Source organism: Lactuca sativa, chromosome 3, assembly GCF_002870075.4.
Source record: "Lactuca sativa cultivar Salinas chromosome 3, Lsat_Salinas_v11, whole genome shotgun sequence".
Taxonomy (NCBI): Eukaryota; Viridiplantae; Streptophyta; class Magnoliopsida; order Asterales; family Asteraceae; genus Lactuca; species Lactuca sativa.
This window is the reverse complement of record NC_056625.2, coordinates 295,714,823-295,733,766: the sequence shown is the minus strand read 5'-3', so window position 1 is coordinate 295,733,766 and position 18,944 is coordinate 295,714,823.

The following is an 18,944-nucleotide window of genomic DNA, read 5'->3' as shown; positions in this document are numbered from 1 at the left end:
AAAAACAACATTCTTATAACAACCACACACATTATCATAGTTTTAGTTTATCATTTCATTTCCCTCCGCAAAAAAAACAATTGGGTGTAATACCACATTTTTATTTTATTTTTTATTTTTTTATTTTTTTAATTTAAAAAAATATAATTATATAAAATTAGTTAAAGAGAATACTTCATTAATTTAATTAAAAATAATTACATAGCTAAAAAACCACAATTAAATTATAATTAAAACACTACATAGACCAATTGTAATATTATTTTCATGATTTCCGCTCTATCCGTCGAAACCATTTGGAGCTGGTTTTCAGAGGGATGATCGATGGATTTTTGTTAAAAATTTCATATCGTGAGTTCTTTACTTCTCCTCTCGAGCTCTTTTGTTTCTCCTCTTTAGCTTTCTTCTATCTCCTCCAATTTCTTTCTTTTAAAATTCAAACGATTTTCAAAATTCAAATTATAAATTTTGGAATTACTATCTGCCTTTTAAAGGTCATCTCCTCTTCCCGATTCTGATGTATTCGACGAAGACCCTCTCTTTTTCACCATATCTCGACACATCGATTGAAAAAATTGTTCAAGTCAAAGCTTATTCACTTCGTTCAAATCAACCCCAAAATGTGCATCTGATGAAACAATGTAGCTCGTATCATAAACTTTTGTTCTTTTTTCATCATCTTCTTCGCTACCAAACACTTTTATACATTTCATGGATGTGGATAAAAACCTTCACACATCGATAAACTTGAACAACCTTTAACTGTTATAAAAAAAAATGAGCGTCGTCACGACCCATAACTTTAAGATATTGCTCCATAATACGTTACCAAAAATGATCATCTTTTTGCGCATTTTTGGTTTTGGAATCCTCAAAAATGTCGACACATGATTCCACTAACTACATACCTTCATCCGGTTGCCATTGTTAAGATGACGCCTTCTCTTTTCTAACAGATGTTTCTTGTAACATCCAAACCTCGAGGTAATTCAATCATATTAAGCATTCAAGGTCGCCACGATGTGTGGCAAGGCGCCACGACATGGCACTTCAAGAAAAAAAGTGTGGGCTCATTTAAGGCCGCCATTTCATGGCAGCATATGGAAACGACGTGGCATTTGGCAAATGAAAAAACCCTATTTCTGGGTTTTGCTCTCTATTTAAAGGAATGAGGAAGCTTGGGTTTGCTCACCCTCAACTTTCATCAGCCCCTTACAAATTTTGAAAACCCTAATACTTTTCCTCCTTTCTTTGAACCTTGTTTTGGTGCTTTTTGAAGCCATGAAGAAAGGAAGAAGAAGGATATGCAAGCAAGCTATCACCCTTGTTGTAGCAACCTCTTTAACTCTTGTAAGTCCTAAAAAACTTGAACCTTTATGCTTTATGTGACTAGATCTAGCTATTTTGTCCCTCAATCTTCTTGTTCTTGACCATTGGGTGGTGAGATCCCATAAAGTTTGCAACTTTTTGAATCACCAGACCATTTTGAGCCTTTAATGCTTTGGATATGGAGTAATGTTGAGTTTTAGCATCATGCATAGGAGATTTGGCCAAAACCCCTCATTTTGACCTAATAGAGTCCAAGACATGCATTTGACATGCATGTCTACTAATTAAAGATTTTTATGTTTGTTGGATTAGTGTCTAAGCCCGTAACTATATTTGGTAAGTATTTGACCCGCTTGTGCATGGTCCTTTTGGGTTGCCTTCATCAAAGCAACTAGATAGGATGATTTATAAAGAAAGATGTTAATTATGGTTTATTAATATATTATATGAGAAATCATAGAGTTTAATTAATATTAGACAAGAATTAATTAAGAAATTAATTTTGTGGCTAAAAGCGATTAATTAGACTTCGGGGATTAATATTGTAATTATAAGATAATTGCATTGTGGGCTATGGATTCCTAGAGGGAAGGGGGTTGGACGAAATCTATGGGAAGCCCATATGATTTTCGTCCAAGGGCCTTCTAGAAAGGTTCCATGCGTTGCTTAAGGCCTAAACAGAGAATTAAGGTTTCTCCTGAAACCCTATCAGCCCACACAAGTATAAATACACCCCTAGGGATCCTAAAAACGTGCCTAAGCTTTCTTGTAGAGATCTTGGACGGTTTTGATGATCCTACCCTCTTTCCAATATCATCATCTTGCTTATGGTGTTTGTAAACCATTAGAGAAGTGAGATTTGTGACTCTAAGCTCCAAGGAAACGAGATTCAAGCCATTCTATAAGAGATATACATCTAGACCTGTTCTTACATGTTAATTTCGATGTTCATATGTTAGATCTAGGGTTTATGGCTTTGGATGATTATTGCATGCTCATTAGACAAACTAGATCCAAAGCTTTAGGGTTTGCATGTACACCATAGGAATAATGTAGTGCTCATATCCCATCAGTGGTATCAGAGCCTAGGCTGTTTGTTTGATGTATTTGATGTTTTAATCATTCATTGCTTGCAAGAAAATAAAAAATTTGTGTTTCTTACTAGCAGACTGCCCGAGTCCGTGAATAGACTCGACGAGTAGGTACTACTCGATGATTTCCATTGTGGACTTGACAAGTCAAGGGATCTGGTGCCATGTTTTCCGATTTTCCTGATAGATTTTGTTGAGGATAATTGCCAAAACTCGTCTTTCTTGCCAAAATCCGATTTTTTAAGTTTGGAATGGTTATCCACATCAAAATTAATGGATTTGGTTAAATATGCAACCGATTTGCAAGATATAACTCACACATCTCGGTTTCAAGAATATAAGATGTTATCATCTCACCAATCACTCATGATATAATTTATAGAGTGATCCAAGTGAGCGTGGGTTTAATCCAATGCTCAAATCATATTCATAAGCACTCATGAACGTTGCAGAAAACATTTGCTTATGTCTAATGCTCTTTAGAAATCCACACACCAATTCACGACAGTCTTCATTCATACCTACTTCTAACATATGAACGACCGTGGCCCGTTCGAATAATTTGACTGTTCTAAACCAATTAAATTATTCAGGAAGTCAAAACATGAAAAGTGAAACACAAGAATAATACTAATCCCATATGGCCTCAAACCTTTGAGTATAAATAAAACACATTTTATTTATCACCATATCGATTACTCATTATTTGTTGTTTCGGGTAATCAACTTCTTACTTGAATTAATACTACACTTGTCCCATGCTCCTAGGATGCACACAATGTTTACCTATGGTTCTTACTTTGTGAAATAGATCACACGAACACATTTCCAATCATACTCATTTCACAACTCCTAATCCTTTTCACAAGTGAAAGAATATCAAATTCTTGCTACTTATGGAATATGCTAGATTCTAACATTTTATGCAATGATCCTTTCGTAATTTCATAGCACAAAAGTCACAATGACTATTGCCAATGATATTACAAAGTCCTCTATCGGAGATTGTTACAAGACAATTCCTTAGATATGATGTCTCTCACTTAAAGTACATTCCTTTGAACATCATTTTTCATAAAAGTTTCTAATCTAGACATAGATTTTCAATATTCAATTCTGTCACACCCCCGAACCAGGCGGCGGAAACGTCCGGGGGCTGTTGTGACTCAATTGAATACCATAACATTGAATATATATGAAACATAACAACATTCGTCACCATGCATTAATATAGTACAACCAGTAGCGTTTACATGGAATACATTGTTTAAACATTACATTCCCAAAAATAAATTGTTCGACTCGTACATAAACAAACTGCAAGCCATCACTGAATATGATTTCCTTTGATTCACTGGTTCCCTGAGAATACAAGTATTTTGAAAAACGTCAACATATGAAATGTTGGTGAGTTCATAAGTAGTGTTTTGAAATCCAATGTTTCGTATTGCTTGAAAAATCACCAGAAAATCCGATATTTTCTGAAAATAGTATAGTAAAAAAGATGTGAAGATCCATAGGTATGCTTGTTTGTTTCTATACTTGTAAAAATTGTTCGTTAAAATTGTATGCATTTCGAATCCGATATGTATTGAGAAACCTAGGAAAACCCGATGTTTTCCTAATCTTTTGAGTTCCATTAAGTTGCGTTGAAACCATTACGAAAATAGTAGTCTCATTCCCAGGCGACGTTGGATTATTTTTGAGCATGATTAATTACTACAAACCCGCATTACACAAACGCCCAGTTTATAGCTATACTAACGATCCCGAAGGCGTCGTCTGTACTAATCACGTTATCCAGCCGCCCTGACTACGTGTCGTCCCACATCCGAAGAGAAAGAGGACACGAAGACCTCGATGACTCTATTAGCCGGTTGGGGATAAAATGTGTACGAGGGGTCCCCGACCCGCCTCGCAAAATATGTAGACTTTACTAGCAATACCAAAGGACCCTTGGGGACCAGTGGTATACAAGCCATTGAAAGTCCCTCTACGTTGTGCCAAGTCGGTGAAACCCAACACTTCGTAGAAAAAAAATGTCTTCGGGCCTTAAGATCAGGTCATTGGGCTAGCTAGGCCCAACAAACAAGATTTTACACTTTTGGGGCCCAAAGATGGTGCGTAGACGTCTGTGCACACTCGTATGTAAGTTAAGTTCCCAAACGTTATTTGTATGTATCGTAGTGTCGCCATGTTAGTAGTTTCGGATTTTCATTGGTTCGAGACCGAACCAATTCGTTTTACAACGATTTTGGTATTGTAGTGTATTGTATTTCGTCGATAGTCGCGGTACCATTGTTTGATCAAATTGCATGTATTGAATTAGCCTTGAAAGTTTTCTGTTTTCAGCCCCTCATTGTTTGTAAAATTTACTTTTTCAACCCTTTAGTTAAACACTTTCCGGTTTGGTCCTTAAATCAATTTTCTTGACGTTTTAACACCAAAAATTATTGAAATTAATATTTTTCAACATATTTTTCAATGAAAACAGTTTAAGTCCCTGAAAATGTAGTTTTCTTGGTTATAACCCTTCTTTTTCGCAACTTTGACAATTTTGGCCCAAATTGTAAAATTTTTGCAACTTTGGTCCTTTTTAAATTTAAAAAGCATTTTAAACCTTTAAAAAGGACTTGGAACACTTATAGTCCACTGTTTTACAGAAAAATACAGTTTTGGCCCTCCAAAACAGAAAATCTCGCATAATGGGCCGAAAATGTCATTTTTAGCCCATTAAGCTTGAAATTTATGTTTTTAATCCTCTAAATGATTAAATTTCCAGAAATTGTTTTATTGAAACTGTTTTGGCACACCTCATCCATCAGAATTCGTGATATGTCAATTTGAACCCTTAATTTTGTATTTTTCACATTTTAGGCCCAAAATTTGTGTTTTTAGCCCAAAGAAAATTGTTACTAAACTACTTAGCCATTTTTCTTGAAACACTTTGTATGTAGAAACATATTTGATGCAAAAATCATTTAACATAAGATATATCTCGGTTTTGAGGGGTTTTATGGCTAGATCCAACATTTTAGCACACAAAAGCATACATGTAAGCATGGAAATCATACAAGGCATACAAAACACATATAGATCTACACTTTCACTTGTATTCCACCCCCCCTCCCCCCCCCCCCCCACAAAACTCATAAAAACAGAAAATAGGGGGTATGAAGCTCACCTTGTTTGAAGCTTTCGGTTTTTGAGGAAAAGATGGAAGAAAGATGATGTAATTTTTGGCCTTAGCACCCTTTGATGAAGATCTCGAGTTTGAGATGGTTCTAGGATGCAAGATCACGATTTTTGCATAGATTAGGAAAGGATTTTGATAAAACAAAGAATTTAATTCATAGATCCAAGCATAATCTTACCTTAGATGAAGAATTTTGTGGAAATTTCCTCTTGAATGCTTCCTAAAACTCGAGATTTTTGAGTGGAGAGGGAGGGATGTTCTTGAGTGATCTAGAGAGAATTTGTGAGAGATTTGTGAATGTGTGTGTGTGTGTGTTTCGGCCGAGAGTGAGAGAGAGGAGAGAAGAGAAGTGATTTTGAAGTGATGTGCATGGAGGTATGTGAGATATTTTGCATGGAAGTCCTTTGGTTAATTATGAGGTGTCACTTGAAAGTCAACTCTTCCTTGGATTTGGGCCTTGGGCCGAGAATTTGAAAGGGAAAAGGAAGAATTTGGGCCTTTGCCCCTAAGCCCAATATTAGAGTTAATTTGGGTGAATTTTCTCATAAAAGAATATAGTATGATTTTTTCCATTTTTGTTGAACTAGTTTAGGGTATTCATGGATCAAAGCTTTCAATTCATTTCATTCTAGGCCCAACATGGCCCTAAATGTTGAAATAAATTAGTATGAGTCCAATTAGAGCCCAATTAGGGTTCTAAGCCCTTGATAGTCAAATTGGAAGCTTATTAGTCCATTTGGATCCAATAAGGAAGTTCTAGTCCAAGGTGTACCTAAACAAGAACTTCTAGGGTTTCCAATTGTTTGATGACTATTTGTAGTACTTGTATGATGCATTTACTTGAAGTTTTTGAAATCATAATCATAGGTGTTACACATGTTCCTAAGCTTTTAATTCACATTAGCTTGAGTGTAGGATTACATGACACAAAATTTCCAGTTGTGACATCATCCCCCCGTTAGAGGGAATTTCGTCCCGAAATTCTGTTTGAAAGCTAGATTTGAGAATGCTAGAATAGGTGAGGGTACTTTTGCTTCATTTGATCTTCGCGTTCCCACGTGAATTCTGGCCCACGCTTTGCGTTCCACCGCACCTTCACGATCGGGATGCGACTTTGCTTAGTACGCTTCACCTCCCTGTCCATGATCTCGATTGGTGTCACACCCCCGAACTGGACGGCGGAAACGTCCGGGGGCTGTCGTGACTCAATTGAATATCATAACATTGAATATATATGAAACATAACAATATTCGTCACCGTGCATTAATATATTACAACTGATAGTGTTTACATGTCATACATTGTCTAAACGTTACATTCCCAAAAATTAAATTGTTCGATTCATACATAAATAAACTGCAACCGTCACCGAATATGATTTCCTTTGACTCACTGGTTCCCTGAGAATACAAGTATTTTGAAAATCGTCAACATATGAAATGTTGGTGAGTTCATAAGTAGTGTTTGAAATCCAATGTTTTGTATTGTTTGAAAACCACCAGAAAATCCGATATTTTCTGAAAAGAAAAGCTTTTGAAAATGTTGTGAAGATCCATAAGTATGCTTGTTTGTTTTCTATACTTGTAAAATATTGTTCGTTGAAATCGTATGTATTCTGAAATTGTATGTATTGAAAACCCTAGGAAAACCCGATGTTTTCCTAATTCTTTGAATTCCATGAAATTTCTTGAAACCATTGCAACGCATGAAGTTATCATTCCAGACGACATTGGATTATTTTTGAGCATGATTATCCGCTACAAACACGCGTTACACAAACGACTAGTCTATAGCAATACTAACGACCCCGAAGGCGTCGTCCGTACTAATCACGTTATCCAACCGTCCTGTTGTCCCACATCCGACGAGAAGGAGGGCACGAAGGCCTCGACGACTCCATTAGCCGGTTGGGGATAAAAAGGTACGAGGGGTCCCAGACCCGCCTCGCAAAAAGGCAGACTCTACTAGCGACACTAAAGGACCCTTGGGGACCAGTAGTCTACAGCCATTGAAAGTCCGGTTACGTCGTGTCGGATTGGTAAAACCCAACACTTCGTAAGATGAAGTCTTTGGGCCTTAAGATCAGGTCGTCGGGCTAGCTAGGCTCAACGAACAAGATTTTACACTTGTGGGGCCCAAAGATAGTGCGTAGACGTCTGTGCACATGTATAATGAATTCCGAATTGTTATTTGTATGAATCATAGCATTGTAGTATCATAGTATCGTTGTGTTAGTGGTTTCGGATTTCTATTGGTTCGAGACCGAACCAATTCGTTTAACAACGACTTTTGGTGTTGTAGTGTATTGTATTTTGTCGATAGTTGTAGTACCATTACTTGGTCAAATTGTATGTATTGAATTAGTCATGAAAATTTTCTGTTTTCAGCCCCTCCTCGTTTGTAAAATTTACTTTTTCAACCCTTTATTTAAAATAGTTTCCGGTTTGGTCCTTAAATCAATTTTCTTGACATTTTAACACCAAAAATTATTGAAATAAACATTTTCCAGCATATTTTTCATAGAAAACAGCTTAAGTCCCTGAAATTTCAGTTTTCTCGGTTATTACCCTTCTTTTCGCAATTTTGACAATTTTGGCCCAAATTGTAAAATTTTTGCAACTTTGGTCCTTTTTAAATTTAAAAATCATTTTAAACCTTTGAAAAGGACTTGAATCACTTATGGTCCACTGTTTTACAGAAAATCACAGTTTTGGCCCTCCAAAACAGGAAAATTCGCATAATGGGCCTCATTGGGCCGAAAATTTCATTTTTAGCCCATTAAGCTTGAAATTCATGTTTTTAATCCTCTAATTGAGTATAATTCCAGAAATAGTTTTATGGAAACTGTTTTGGCACACTTCATCCATCAGAATCTGGGAAATGTCAATTTGGGCCCTTAATTTTGTATTTTTCACATTTTTGGCCCAAAATTTGTGTTTTTAGCTTAAGAAAATTGTTACTAAACCATTTAGCTATCTTTTTTGAAACACTTTGTATGTAGAAATATATTTCATGCTAAAATCATATAACATAAGTTATATCTCGGTTTTGAGGAGTTTTATGGCTATATCCAACATTAAAACACATAAAAGCATACATATAAGCATGGAAATCATACAAGGCATATAAACACATATAGATCTACACTTTCACTTGTATTCCCCCCCCCCCCCACAAAACTCATAAAAACAGAAAATAGGGGGTATGAAGCTCACCTTGGGTGTGGTTTCGGTTTTTGGAAGAAAAGATGGAAGAAAACTTGGTGATTTTTGGCCTTAGCACCTTTCCTTGGTAGATCTCGAGTTTGAGATGGTTCTAGGGTGCAAGATCACGACTTTTGCATAGTTTAGGAAAGGATTTTGATAACAAAAAGAATTTAAAGCATAGATCTATGCATAATCTTACCTTGGATGAAGAATTTTGTGGAGATTTCCTCTTGAATGCTTCCTAGAACTCGAGATTTTTGAGTGGAGAGGGAGAGATGTTCTTGAGTGATCTAGAGAGGATTTGTGAGAGATTTGTGGTGTGTGTGTGTGCTTGTGGCCGAGAGTGAGAGAGGAGAGAAGAAGAAATGACTTTTGAAGTGATATGCATGGAGATATGGACTAAGGTGCATGGAAACATGTTGGGTAATAATGAGGTGGCAAGCAAATAGTCAACTCTTCCTTATCTCCTTGGATTTGGGCCTTGGGCCGAGATTTTAGAGAGGGAAAAGAAAAATTTGGGCTTTTTCCCCTTAAGCCCAAAATTAGAGTTAGTTAGGGTGTGTTTTATACCTAAAAGAATGTAGTAGGATTTTTATATTTTTATTGGACTAGTTTAGGTTATTCATGTATCAAGGCTTTTAATTCCTTTCATTCTAGGTCCAACATGGCCCAAAATGTTGAAATAAGTAAATGTGGGTCCAATTAGAGCCCAATTAGGGTTCTAAGCTCATGATAGTCTAATTGGAAGCTTATTGGTCCATTTGGATCCAATAAGGGAGTTCTAGCCCAAAATGGACTTAAACAAGAACTTCTAAAGTTTCCAATTGTTTGATGACTATTTGTAGCACTAGTATAATGTATTTGATTGAAGTTTTTGATTCACATTAGCTTGAATGTATAGATTACATGACACAAAATTTCCAGTTGTGACATCATCCCCCCGTTAAAGGGAATTTCGTCCCGAAATTCTATTTGAAAGCTAGATTTGAGAATGCTAGAATAGGTGAGGGTACTTCTGCTTCATTTGATCTTCGCGTTCCCACGTGAATTCTGGCCCACGCTTCACGTTCCACCGTACCTTCACGATCGGGATGCGACTTTGCTTAGTACGCTTCACTTCCCTGTCCATGATTTCGATTGGTTCTTCGACGAACAGGAGATTCTCATTGATTTCGATTTCGTCAAGAGGAATGACAAGGGTTTCATCTGATAGGCACTTCTTCAGATTAGAGACATGAAACACGGGGTGTACACCATTTAGCTCCGCGGGTAGTTGTAGTCTGTATGCCACTGGGCCTATTCGGGCGACGATTTCGAAAGGTCCAATGTATCGCGGGTTCAGCTTTCCCCGTTTTCCGAAACGTATAACCCCTTTCCAAGGTGAGACCTTTAACAGTACTTGATCATCGACCTGAAATTCTAAGGGCTTTCGCCGTTTATCGGCGTAGCTCTTTTGTCGGTCACGCGACGCTTGCAATCGAGCTTTGATCAGGACGATCTTTTCTGTGGTCTCGCGAATGATTTCCGGTCCCGTTAATGCCCTGTTTGACGTATGTGTTCTTGCTAGCTGGGTGTCACCTACTTCAGCCCAACATAACAGTGACCTACATCTACGTCCGTACAGTGCTTCGAAAGGAGCCACCTTGATGCTCGAATGATAACTATTGTTATATGAGAATTCGATCAACGGTAGGTGGGTATCCCAAGACTTTCCAAAGTCTATCACACATGCACGAAGCATTTCCTCGAGCGTCTGGATGGTTCGTTCGCTCTGACCGTCCGTTTGTGGGTGATACGCGGTGCTCATATCGAGATGAGTTCCCATTGCCTTGTGGAGTGATTGCCAAAAGCGCGAGGTGAACCTACTGTCCCTATCCGAGATGATAGATTTTGGCACTCCATGGAGTCTTACGATCTCTCGTAGGTACAACCGCGTCAATCTCTCCATCTTGTAGGACTCTTTGATTGGCAGGAAATGGGCAGATTTTATCAGTCGATCGATTATTACCGATATGGTGTCCAATCCGTCCGACGTCTTGGGCAGCTTGGTCACGAAATCCATAGAAATCCCTTCCCATTTCCACTCAGGGATTGCCGGTTGCTGTAACAATCTGGAAGGTTTCTGGTACTCCACTTTTACTTTGGCGCACGTAAGGCACTTACCAACATAAGTCGCGATTTCCGCCTTCATGTTAGGCCACCAATAGTGTTGCTTGATGTCTAAATACATTTTGTCCGAACCGGGATGAATGGAGTATCGTGTCTTGTGGGCTTCCTTCATAACAGTCTCCCTAAATCCTCCGATTTTTGGGACCCAAATACGGTTCATGAAGTAGTATACCCCATTCTCTTTGACTTCCAGGTTCTTCTCCATTCCGCGTAATGTCTCGCTAGTTCTATTTTCCGCTTTCATAGCCTCTGCCTGGACTGATGCAATTTGAGTGGCCAGATGAGACTGAATGGTTATCGAGAGCGTTTTCGTACGGCGATTGGTGTACTCCTTCCGACTTAATGCGTCAGCTACCACGTTGGCCTTGCCTGGATGGTACTTGATCTCGCATTCATAGTCATTTAGTAATTCCACCCATCGCCGCTGTCTCATGTTCAGCTCCTTTTGATTCAAGATGTGCTGGAGGCTCTTGTGATCTGTGAAGATGGTGCACTTTGTACCGTACAGGTAGTGCCTCCAAATTTTTAGAGCAAAAACCACAGCTCCCAGTTCTAGGTCATGGGTCGTATAATTTACCTCATGCGTCTTTAGTTGGCGGGACGCATATGCTATCACTCTTCCACGTTGCATGAGAACGCAACCTAGGCCTTGATTCGACGCGTCACAGTAGACTACAAAATCTTCTGTTCCTTCAGGTAGTGATAGTACAGGAGCGCTACAGAGAGCTTGCTTCAAGGTTTGAAACGCAATCTCTTGCCGGTCTGTCCATTTGAATGGCATGCTCTTTTGCGTAAGCAAGGTAAGTGGCTTGGCGATTTTAGAGAAGTTTTGGATGAATCTCCTATAGTAGCCTGCTAGGCCTAAAAACTGACGAATTTCTGTGGGCGTAGTCGGAGTTGCCCATCCCTCCACAGCTTTGACCTTAGAGGGATCCACATGAATTCCGTCTTGGCTAACTACGTGACCTAGAAAATTCACGCTCCGTAGCCAAAACTCACACTTAGAGAGTTTGGCGTAAAGCTTTTCCGATCGCAGCGTCTCTAGGACTTGTCGGAGATGTTGGCCATGCTCCTCTTTGCTTCGAGAATAGACGAGGATGTCATCGATAAACACAATGACGAAGTTGTCCAGAAACGGTCGACAGATTCGATTCATTAGGTCCATAAATGCGGCAAGTGCATTTGTTAGACCGAAGGGCATTACAACGAATTCATAATGTCCATAGCGGGTTCGGAAAGCAGTTTTGGGAATATCCTCTTCTCGGATCTTGAGTTGGTGGTATCCGGACCGTAGATCTATTTTGGAGAAATACCTAGCTCCTTGGAGCTGGTCGAATAGATCATCGATTTGGGGGAGTGGGTAGCGGTTTTTAACAGTGAGTTTATTCAACTCTCTGTAATCGATGCACATTCTGAAAGATCCGTCCTTCTTTTTGACAAAGAGCACTGGGGCTCCCCACGGCGAGTAGCTAGGTCGGATAAATCCCTTGTCCAGAAGCTCACTGAGTTGGCTGGACAATTCCTGCATTTCAGCAGGAGCCAATCGATATGGTGATTTAGCGAGGGGAGTCGCTCCTGGAACGAGGTCGATTCGGAACTCAACCTGTCTCTCTGGGGGTACTCCCGGAAGATCTTCAGGAAACACGTCCGGGAATTCACATGCTACCGGAATGTCTTGGATGTTAGTTTCTTCTTTGGTCCTGTCCACTATGTGAGCCAGGAACGCCAAATTGTTCTTTCGCAGGTGTTTTTGTGCTTTGATGCACGAGATGAGGCGGAGATTCGTACTGGGTTTGTCTCCGTAGATCACTAGGGTTTCGTGATTCGGAAGACGAAGGCGAACGGCCTTCTCGCGGCACAAAATCTCAGCATGGTGGGGGCTTAACCAATCCATGCCGATAATTACATCGAAACTCCTAATTGATACTGGCATCAAATCTATTCGTAAGACGTGCTGGTTAAGGGTTAGGGTACATCCAGTGTAAATCTCCTTAGTGGATTCGGTTTTCCCATTGGCCATTTCTACCGTATATGTTTCATCTAGCCTCTGGGGTTGTTGTTTTAATAAATGTTTAAACTTCTCGCTTACGAAACTTCGTTCCGCTCCGGTATCAAATAAAATGCATGCATAGGTGTGGTTTAGGAGGAACGTACCGGTCACAACTGCGGGATCCTGGACTGCATCACTCTGACCCATAGTCAACATTCTTCCTGCTCCTCTGTTTCCTGAGTTGTTGTTAGGGCAATCTCGGCGAAAATGTCCCGTCCTTCCACACCCGTAGCAGGTGTGGCTAGACCCTGCATTATTGCCGCCGGCATTGGTGTTGTTGTTATTGCGGTAGTTGTTGTTGTTGTTGTTGTTCTGGTTGTTCCCCTGACTCTGGTTCCTAGGAGGGTACGTTCTGCAGAACCTTGCAGTGTGTCCCCTTCGGTTGCAACTGGTGCAATGGAGTTCCCTGCATTCGCCGTGATGGTGGAGGCCGCACTTATTGCAACTAGGAAGATTACCGGAGTAGGGTCTTGAAGCAGCTGAGGCTGGAGCATGTGGGGTGACTGGAACCGGTGCGGTGACAGCGTTAACTGCCACTGTCTGCTGCCTTTTAGAGGTCTCGGGGCCCTGACGCCCCTTCCTCTTGGGGTTCTTCCCTCTCCTGCCATCACCCTCCTTTTTCTTCTCAGTCTCTATTGGTTTCTCACCTCTTTTGTTGTTATGATCGTACAGCCTCTTTGCCATTCTCTTCGCACTGTCAAAAGTTTCAGGGTTCGCAGCTATCACATTCCCTTGAATGGGGGATGTCAGTCCCCAGATGAATCGTTCGATCTTCTTTCCTTCTGACGTAATCATACTCGGGCACAACAGAGATAATTCACTGAATCTCGATATGTAAGCATCGATGTTCCCATTCTGCACCGTGAGATTCCATAGTTCCTGCTCCATCTTCTGTATTTCGCCTCGGGGGCAGTACTCAGCCGTCAACATCTCTTTCATTTCTGCCCAGGGAATAGAGTTGGCGACAGGAAGTGTCATAGCTTCCACATGTCCATTCCACCAAGTGAGGGCTTGGTCCACGAAAGTGCAGGCCGCGAACTTCACCTTCATCTGCTCGGGGCATTCGCATATCTCAAGCACCGACTCTACCTTCTCGATCCATCTCTTCAAGGAAATCACCCCTCCCGTGCCGTTGAAAGTTCGGGGTTTAGCGTTCGCAAAGTCCTTGTAGGTGCACGTTTTAGTGAGTCCTTGGTTCGTCCCGTTGTTCGAACTTCCGGAGCCTTGACCATTGCCTCCTCCGTTGTTCCCTCGGTGAAGTTGTGCCATAGCTGCTGTGACTGCAGCGGACACGGCTACCTGGAAAGCAGTGGAGTCAACTTCGGGCGGGGTTGGTTCGGGATTTCCGCGAGTAGCTGGGCGAGGCATCTTTCTGTCATGAAACAGAAAGATGTTGAGTGTACGTGGTTTCCGTGAGGTTGTGGTCCTACTGACTAGGTGTATGGCACGAACTTAAGTACTTCTATCATTTAGCATACAATCATAGATTCGCAACACATAGCAAAACACGTAAAAGTTCACTAATATTATCCTATGCCTCTTCCACTATTGCAGACTAAACAGACGTTCTCTTTTTGGTGCTAGAAGGGTATAGTTTTAGGTTCCCTGGCTATCCCGATCTCATCAAGACGTGCGTTAGTTTTACCTTGGAGAGAATGTAGTTGATCAGGCTACATTCACTCCTTGGTATCACTAAGAACAGTCCCAAATTAACCGAGATACCAACATTATTGTGTTTGATTCGGCGTTAGGTCCTTATCCCTACTGCAAGCAAGTGTGTTTTATTTACTTGTTTTGTTCAGAGTTATGTTAGTCCCTCTTTTGGTTTATAGTTGCATATCAATGTGTGGCTCGACATGCTAGTTCACTATAAACAAAGCTCTGATACCAACCTGTCACACCCCCGAACCGGACGGCGGAAACGTCCGGGGGCTGTCGTGACTCAATTGAATATCATAACATTGAATATATATGAAACATAACAATATTCATCACCGTGCATTAATATATTACAACTGATAGTGTTTACATGTCATACATTGTCTAAACGTTACATTCCCAAAAATTAAATTGTTCGATTCATACATAAATAAACTGCAACCGTCACCGAATATGATTTCCTTTGACTCACTGGTTCCCTGAGAATACAAGTATTTTGAAAATCGTCAACATATGAAATGTTGGTGAGTTCATAAGTAGTGTTTGAAATCCAATGTTTTGTATTGTTTGAAAACCACCAGAAAATCCGATATTTTCTGAAAAGAAAAGCTTTTGAAAATGTTGTGAAGATCCATAAGTATGCTTGTTTGTTTTCTATACTTGTAAAATATTGTTCGTTGAAATCGTATGTATTCTGAAATTGTATGTATTGAAAACCCTAGGAAAACCCGATGTTTTCCTAATTCTTTGAATTCCATGAAATTTCTTGAAACCATTGCAACGCATGAAGTTATCATTCCAGACGACATTGGATTATTTTTGAGCATGATTATCCGCTACAAACACGCGTTACACAAACGACTAGTCTATAGCAATACTAACGACCCCGAAGGCGTCGTCCGTACTAATCACGTTATCCAACCGTCCTGTTGTCCCACATCCGAAGAGAAGGAGGGCACGAAGGCCTCGACGACTCCATTAGCCGGTTGGGGATAAAAAGGTACGAGGGGTCCCAGACCCGCCTCGCAAAAAGGCAGACTCTACTAGCGACACTAAAGGACCCTTGGGGACCAGTAGTCTACAGCCATTGAAAGTCCGGTTACGTCGTGTCGGATTGGTAAAACCCAACACTTCGTAAGATGAAGTCTTTGGGCCTTAAGATCAGGTCGTCGGGCTAGCTAGGCTCAACGAACAAGATTTTACACTTGTGGGGCCCAAAGATAGTGCGTAGACGTCTGTGCACATGTATAATGAATTCCGAATCGTTATTTGTATGAATCATAGCATTGTAGTATCATAGTATCGTTGTGTTAGTGGTTTCGGATTTCTATTGGTTCGAGACCGAACCAATTCGTTTAACAACGACTTTTGGTGTTGTAGTGTATTGTATTTTGTCAATAGTTGTAGTACCATTACTTGGTCAAATTGTATGTATTGAATTAGTCATGAAAATTTTCTGTTTTCAGCCCCTCCTCGTTTGTAAAATTTACTTTTTCAACCCTTTATTTAAAATAGTTTCCGGTTTGGTCCTTAAATCAATTTTCTTGACATTTTAACACCAAAAATTATTGAAATAAACATTTTCCAGCATATTTTTCATAGAAAACAGCTTAAGTCCCTGAAATTTCAGTTTTCTCGGTTATTACCCTTCTTTTCGCAATTTTGACAATTTTGGCCCAAATTGTAAAATTTTTGCAACTTTGGTCCTTTTTAAATTTAAAAATCATTTTAAACCTTTGAAAAGGACTTGAATCACTTATGGTCCACTGTTTTACAGAAAATCACAGTTTTGGCCCTCCAAAACAGGAAAATTCGCATAATGGGCCTCATTGGGCCGGAATTTTCATTTTTAGCCCATTAAGCTTGAAATTCATGTTTTTAATCCTCTAATTGAGTATAATTCCAGAAATAGTTTTATGGAAACTGTTTTGGCACACTTCATCCATCAGAATCTGGGAAATGTCAATTTGGGCCCTTAATTTTGTATTTTTCACATTTTTGGCCCAAAATTTGTGTTTTTAGCTTAAGAAAATTGTTACTAAACCATTTAGCTATCTTTCTTGAAACACTTTGTATGTAGAAATATATTTCATGCTAAAATCATATAACATAAGTTATATCTCGGTTTTGAGGAGTTTTATGGCTATATCCAACATTAAAACACATAAAAGCATACATATAAGCATGGAAATCACTTGTATTCCCCCCCCCCCCACAAAACTCATAAAAACAGAAAATAGGGGGTATGAAGCTCACTATGGGTGTGATTTCGGTTTTTGGAAGAAAAGATGGAAGAAAACTTGGTGATTTTTGGCCTTAGCACCTTTCCTTGGTAGATCTCGAGTTTGAGATGGTTCTAGGGTGCAAGATCACGATTTTTGCATAGTTTAGGAAAGGACTTTTATAACAAAAAGAATTTAAAGCATAGATCTATGCATAATCTTACCTTGGATGAAGAATTTTGTGGAGATTTCCTCTTGAATGCTTCCTAGAACTCGAGATTTTTGAGTGGAGAGGGAGAGATGTTCTTGAGTGATCTAGAGAGGATTTGTGAGAGATTTGTGGTGTGTGTGTGTGCTTGTGGCCGAGAGTGAGAGAGGAGAGAAGAAGAAATGACTTTTGAAGTGATATGCATGGAGATATGGACTAAGGTGCATGGAAACATGTTGGGTAATAATGAGGTGGCAAGCAAATAGTCAACTCTTCCTTATCTCCTTGGATTTGGGCCTTGGGCCGAGATTTTAGAGAGGGAAAAGAAAAATTTGGGCTTTTTCCCCTTAAGCCCAAAATTAGAGTTAGTTAGGGTGTGTTTTATACCTAAAAGAATGTAGTAGGATTTTTATATTTTTATTGGACTAGTTTAGGTTATTCATGTATCAAGGCTTTTAATTCCTTTCATTCTAGGTCCAACATGGCCCAAAATGTTGAAATAAGTAAATGTGGGTCCAATTAGAGCCCAATTAGGGTTCTAAGCTCATGATAGTCTAATTGGAAGCTTATTGGTCCATTTGGATCCAATAAGGGAGTTCTAGCCCAAAATGGACTTAAACAAGAACTTCTAAAGTTTCCAATTGTTTGATGACTATTTGTAGCACTAGTATAATGTATTTGATTGAAGTTTTTGATTCACATTAGCTTGAATGTATAGATTACATGACACAAAATTTCCAGTTGTGACAATTGGTTGCTCGACGAACAGGAGATTCTCATTGATTTCGATTTCGTCAAGAGGAATGACAAGGGTTTCATCTGATAGGCACTTCTTCAGATTAGAGACATGAAACACGGGGTGTACACCGTTTAGCTCCGCGGGTAGTTGTAGTCTGTATGCCACTGGGCCTATTCGGGCGACGATTTCGAAAGGTCCAATGTATCGCGGGTTCAGCTTTCCCCATTTTCCGAAACGTATAACCCCTTTCCAGGGTGAGACCTTTAACAGTACTCGATCACCGACCTGAAATTCTAAGGGCTTTCGCCGTTTATCGGCGTAGCTATTTTGTCGGTCACGCGACGCTTGCAATCGAGCTTTGATCTGGACGATCTTTTCTGTGGTCTCGCGAATGATCTCCGGTCCTGTTAGTGCCCTGCCTGACGTATGCGTTCTTGCTAGCTGGGTGTCACCTACTTCAGCCCAACATAACGGTGACCTACATCTACGTCCGTACAGTGCTTCGAAAGGGGCCACCTTGATGCTCGAATGGTAACTATTGTTATATGAGAATTCGATCAACGGTAGGTGGGTATCCCAAGACTTTCCAAAGTCTATCACACAAGCACGAAGCATGTCTTCAAGCGTTTGGATGGTTCGTTCACTTTTACCGTCCGTTTGTGGGTGATATGCGGTACTCATATCGAGATGAGTTCCCATTGCCTTGTGGAGTGATTGCCAAAAGCGCGATGTGAACCTACTGTCCCTATCCGAGATGATAGATTTTGGCACTCCATGGAGTCTTACGATTTCTCGTAGGTACAACCGCGTCAGTCTCTCCATCTTGTAGGATTCTTTGATTGGCAGGAAGTGGGAAGATTTCGTCAGTCGGTCGATTATTACCCATATGGTGTCCAGTCCGTCCGACGTCTTGGGCAGCTTGGTCACGAAATCCATAGAAATCCCCTCCCATTTCCACTCAGGGATTGCCGGTTGCTGTAACAATCCGGAAGGTTTCTGGTACTCCACCTTTACTTTGGCGCACGTAAGGCACTTACTAACATAGGTCGCGATTTCCGCCTTCATGTTAGGCCA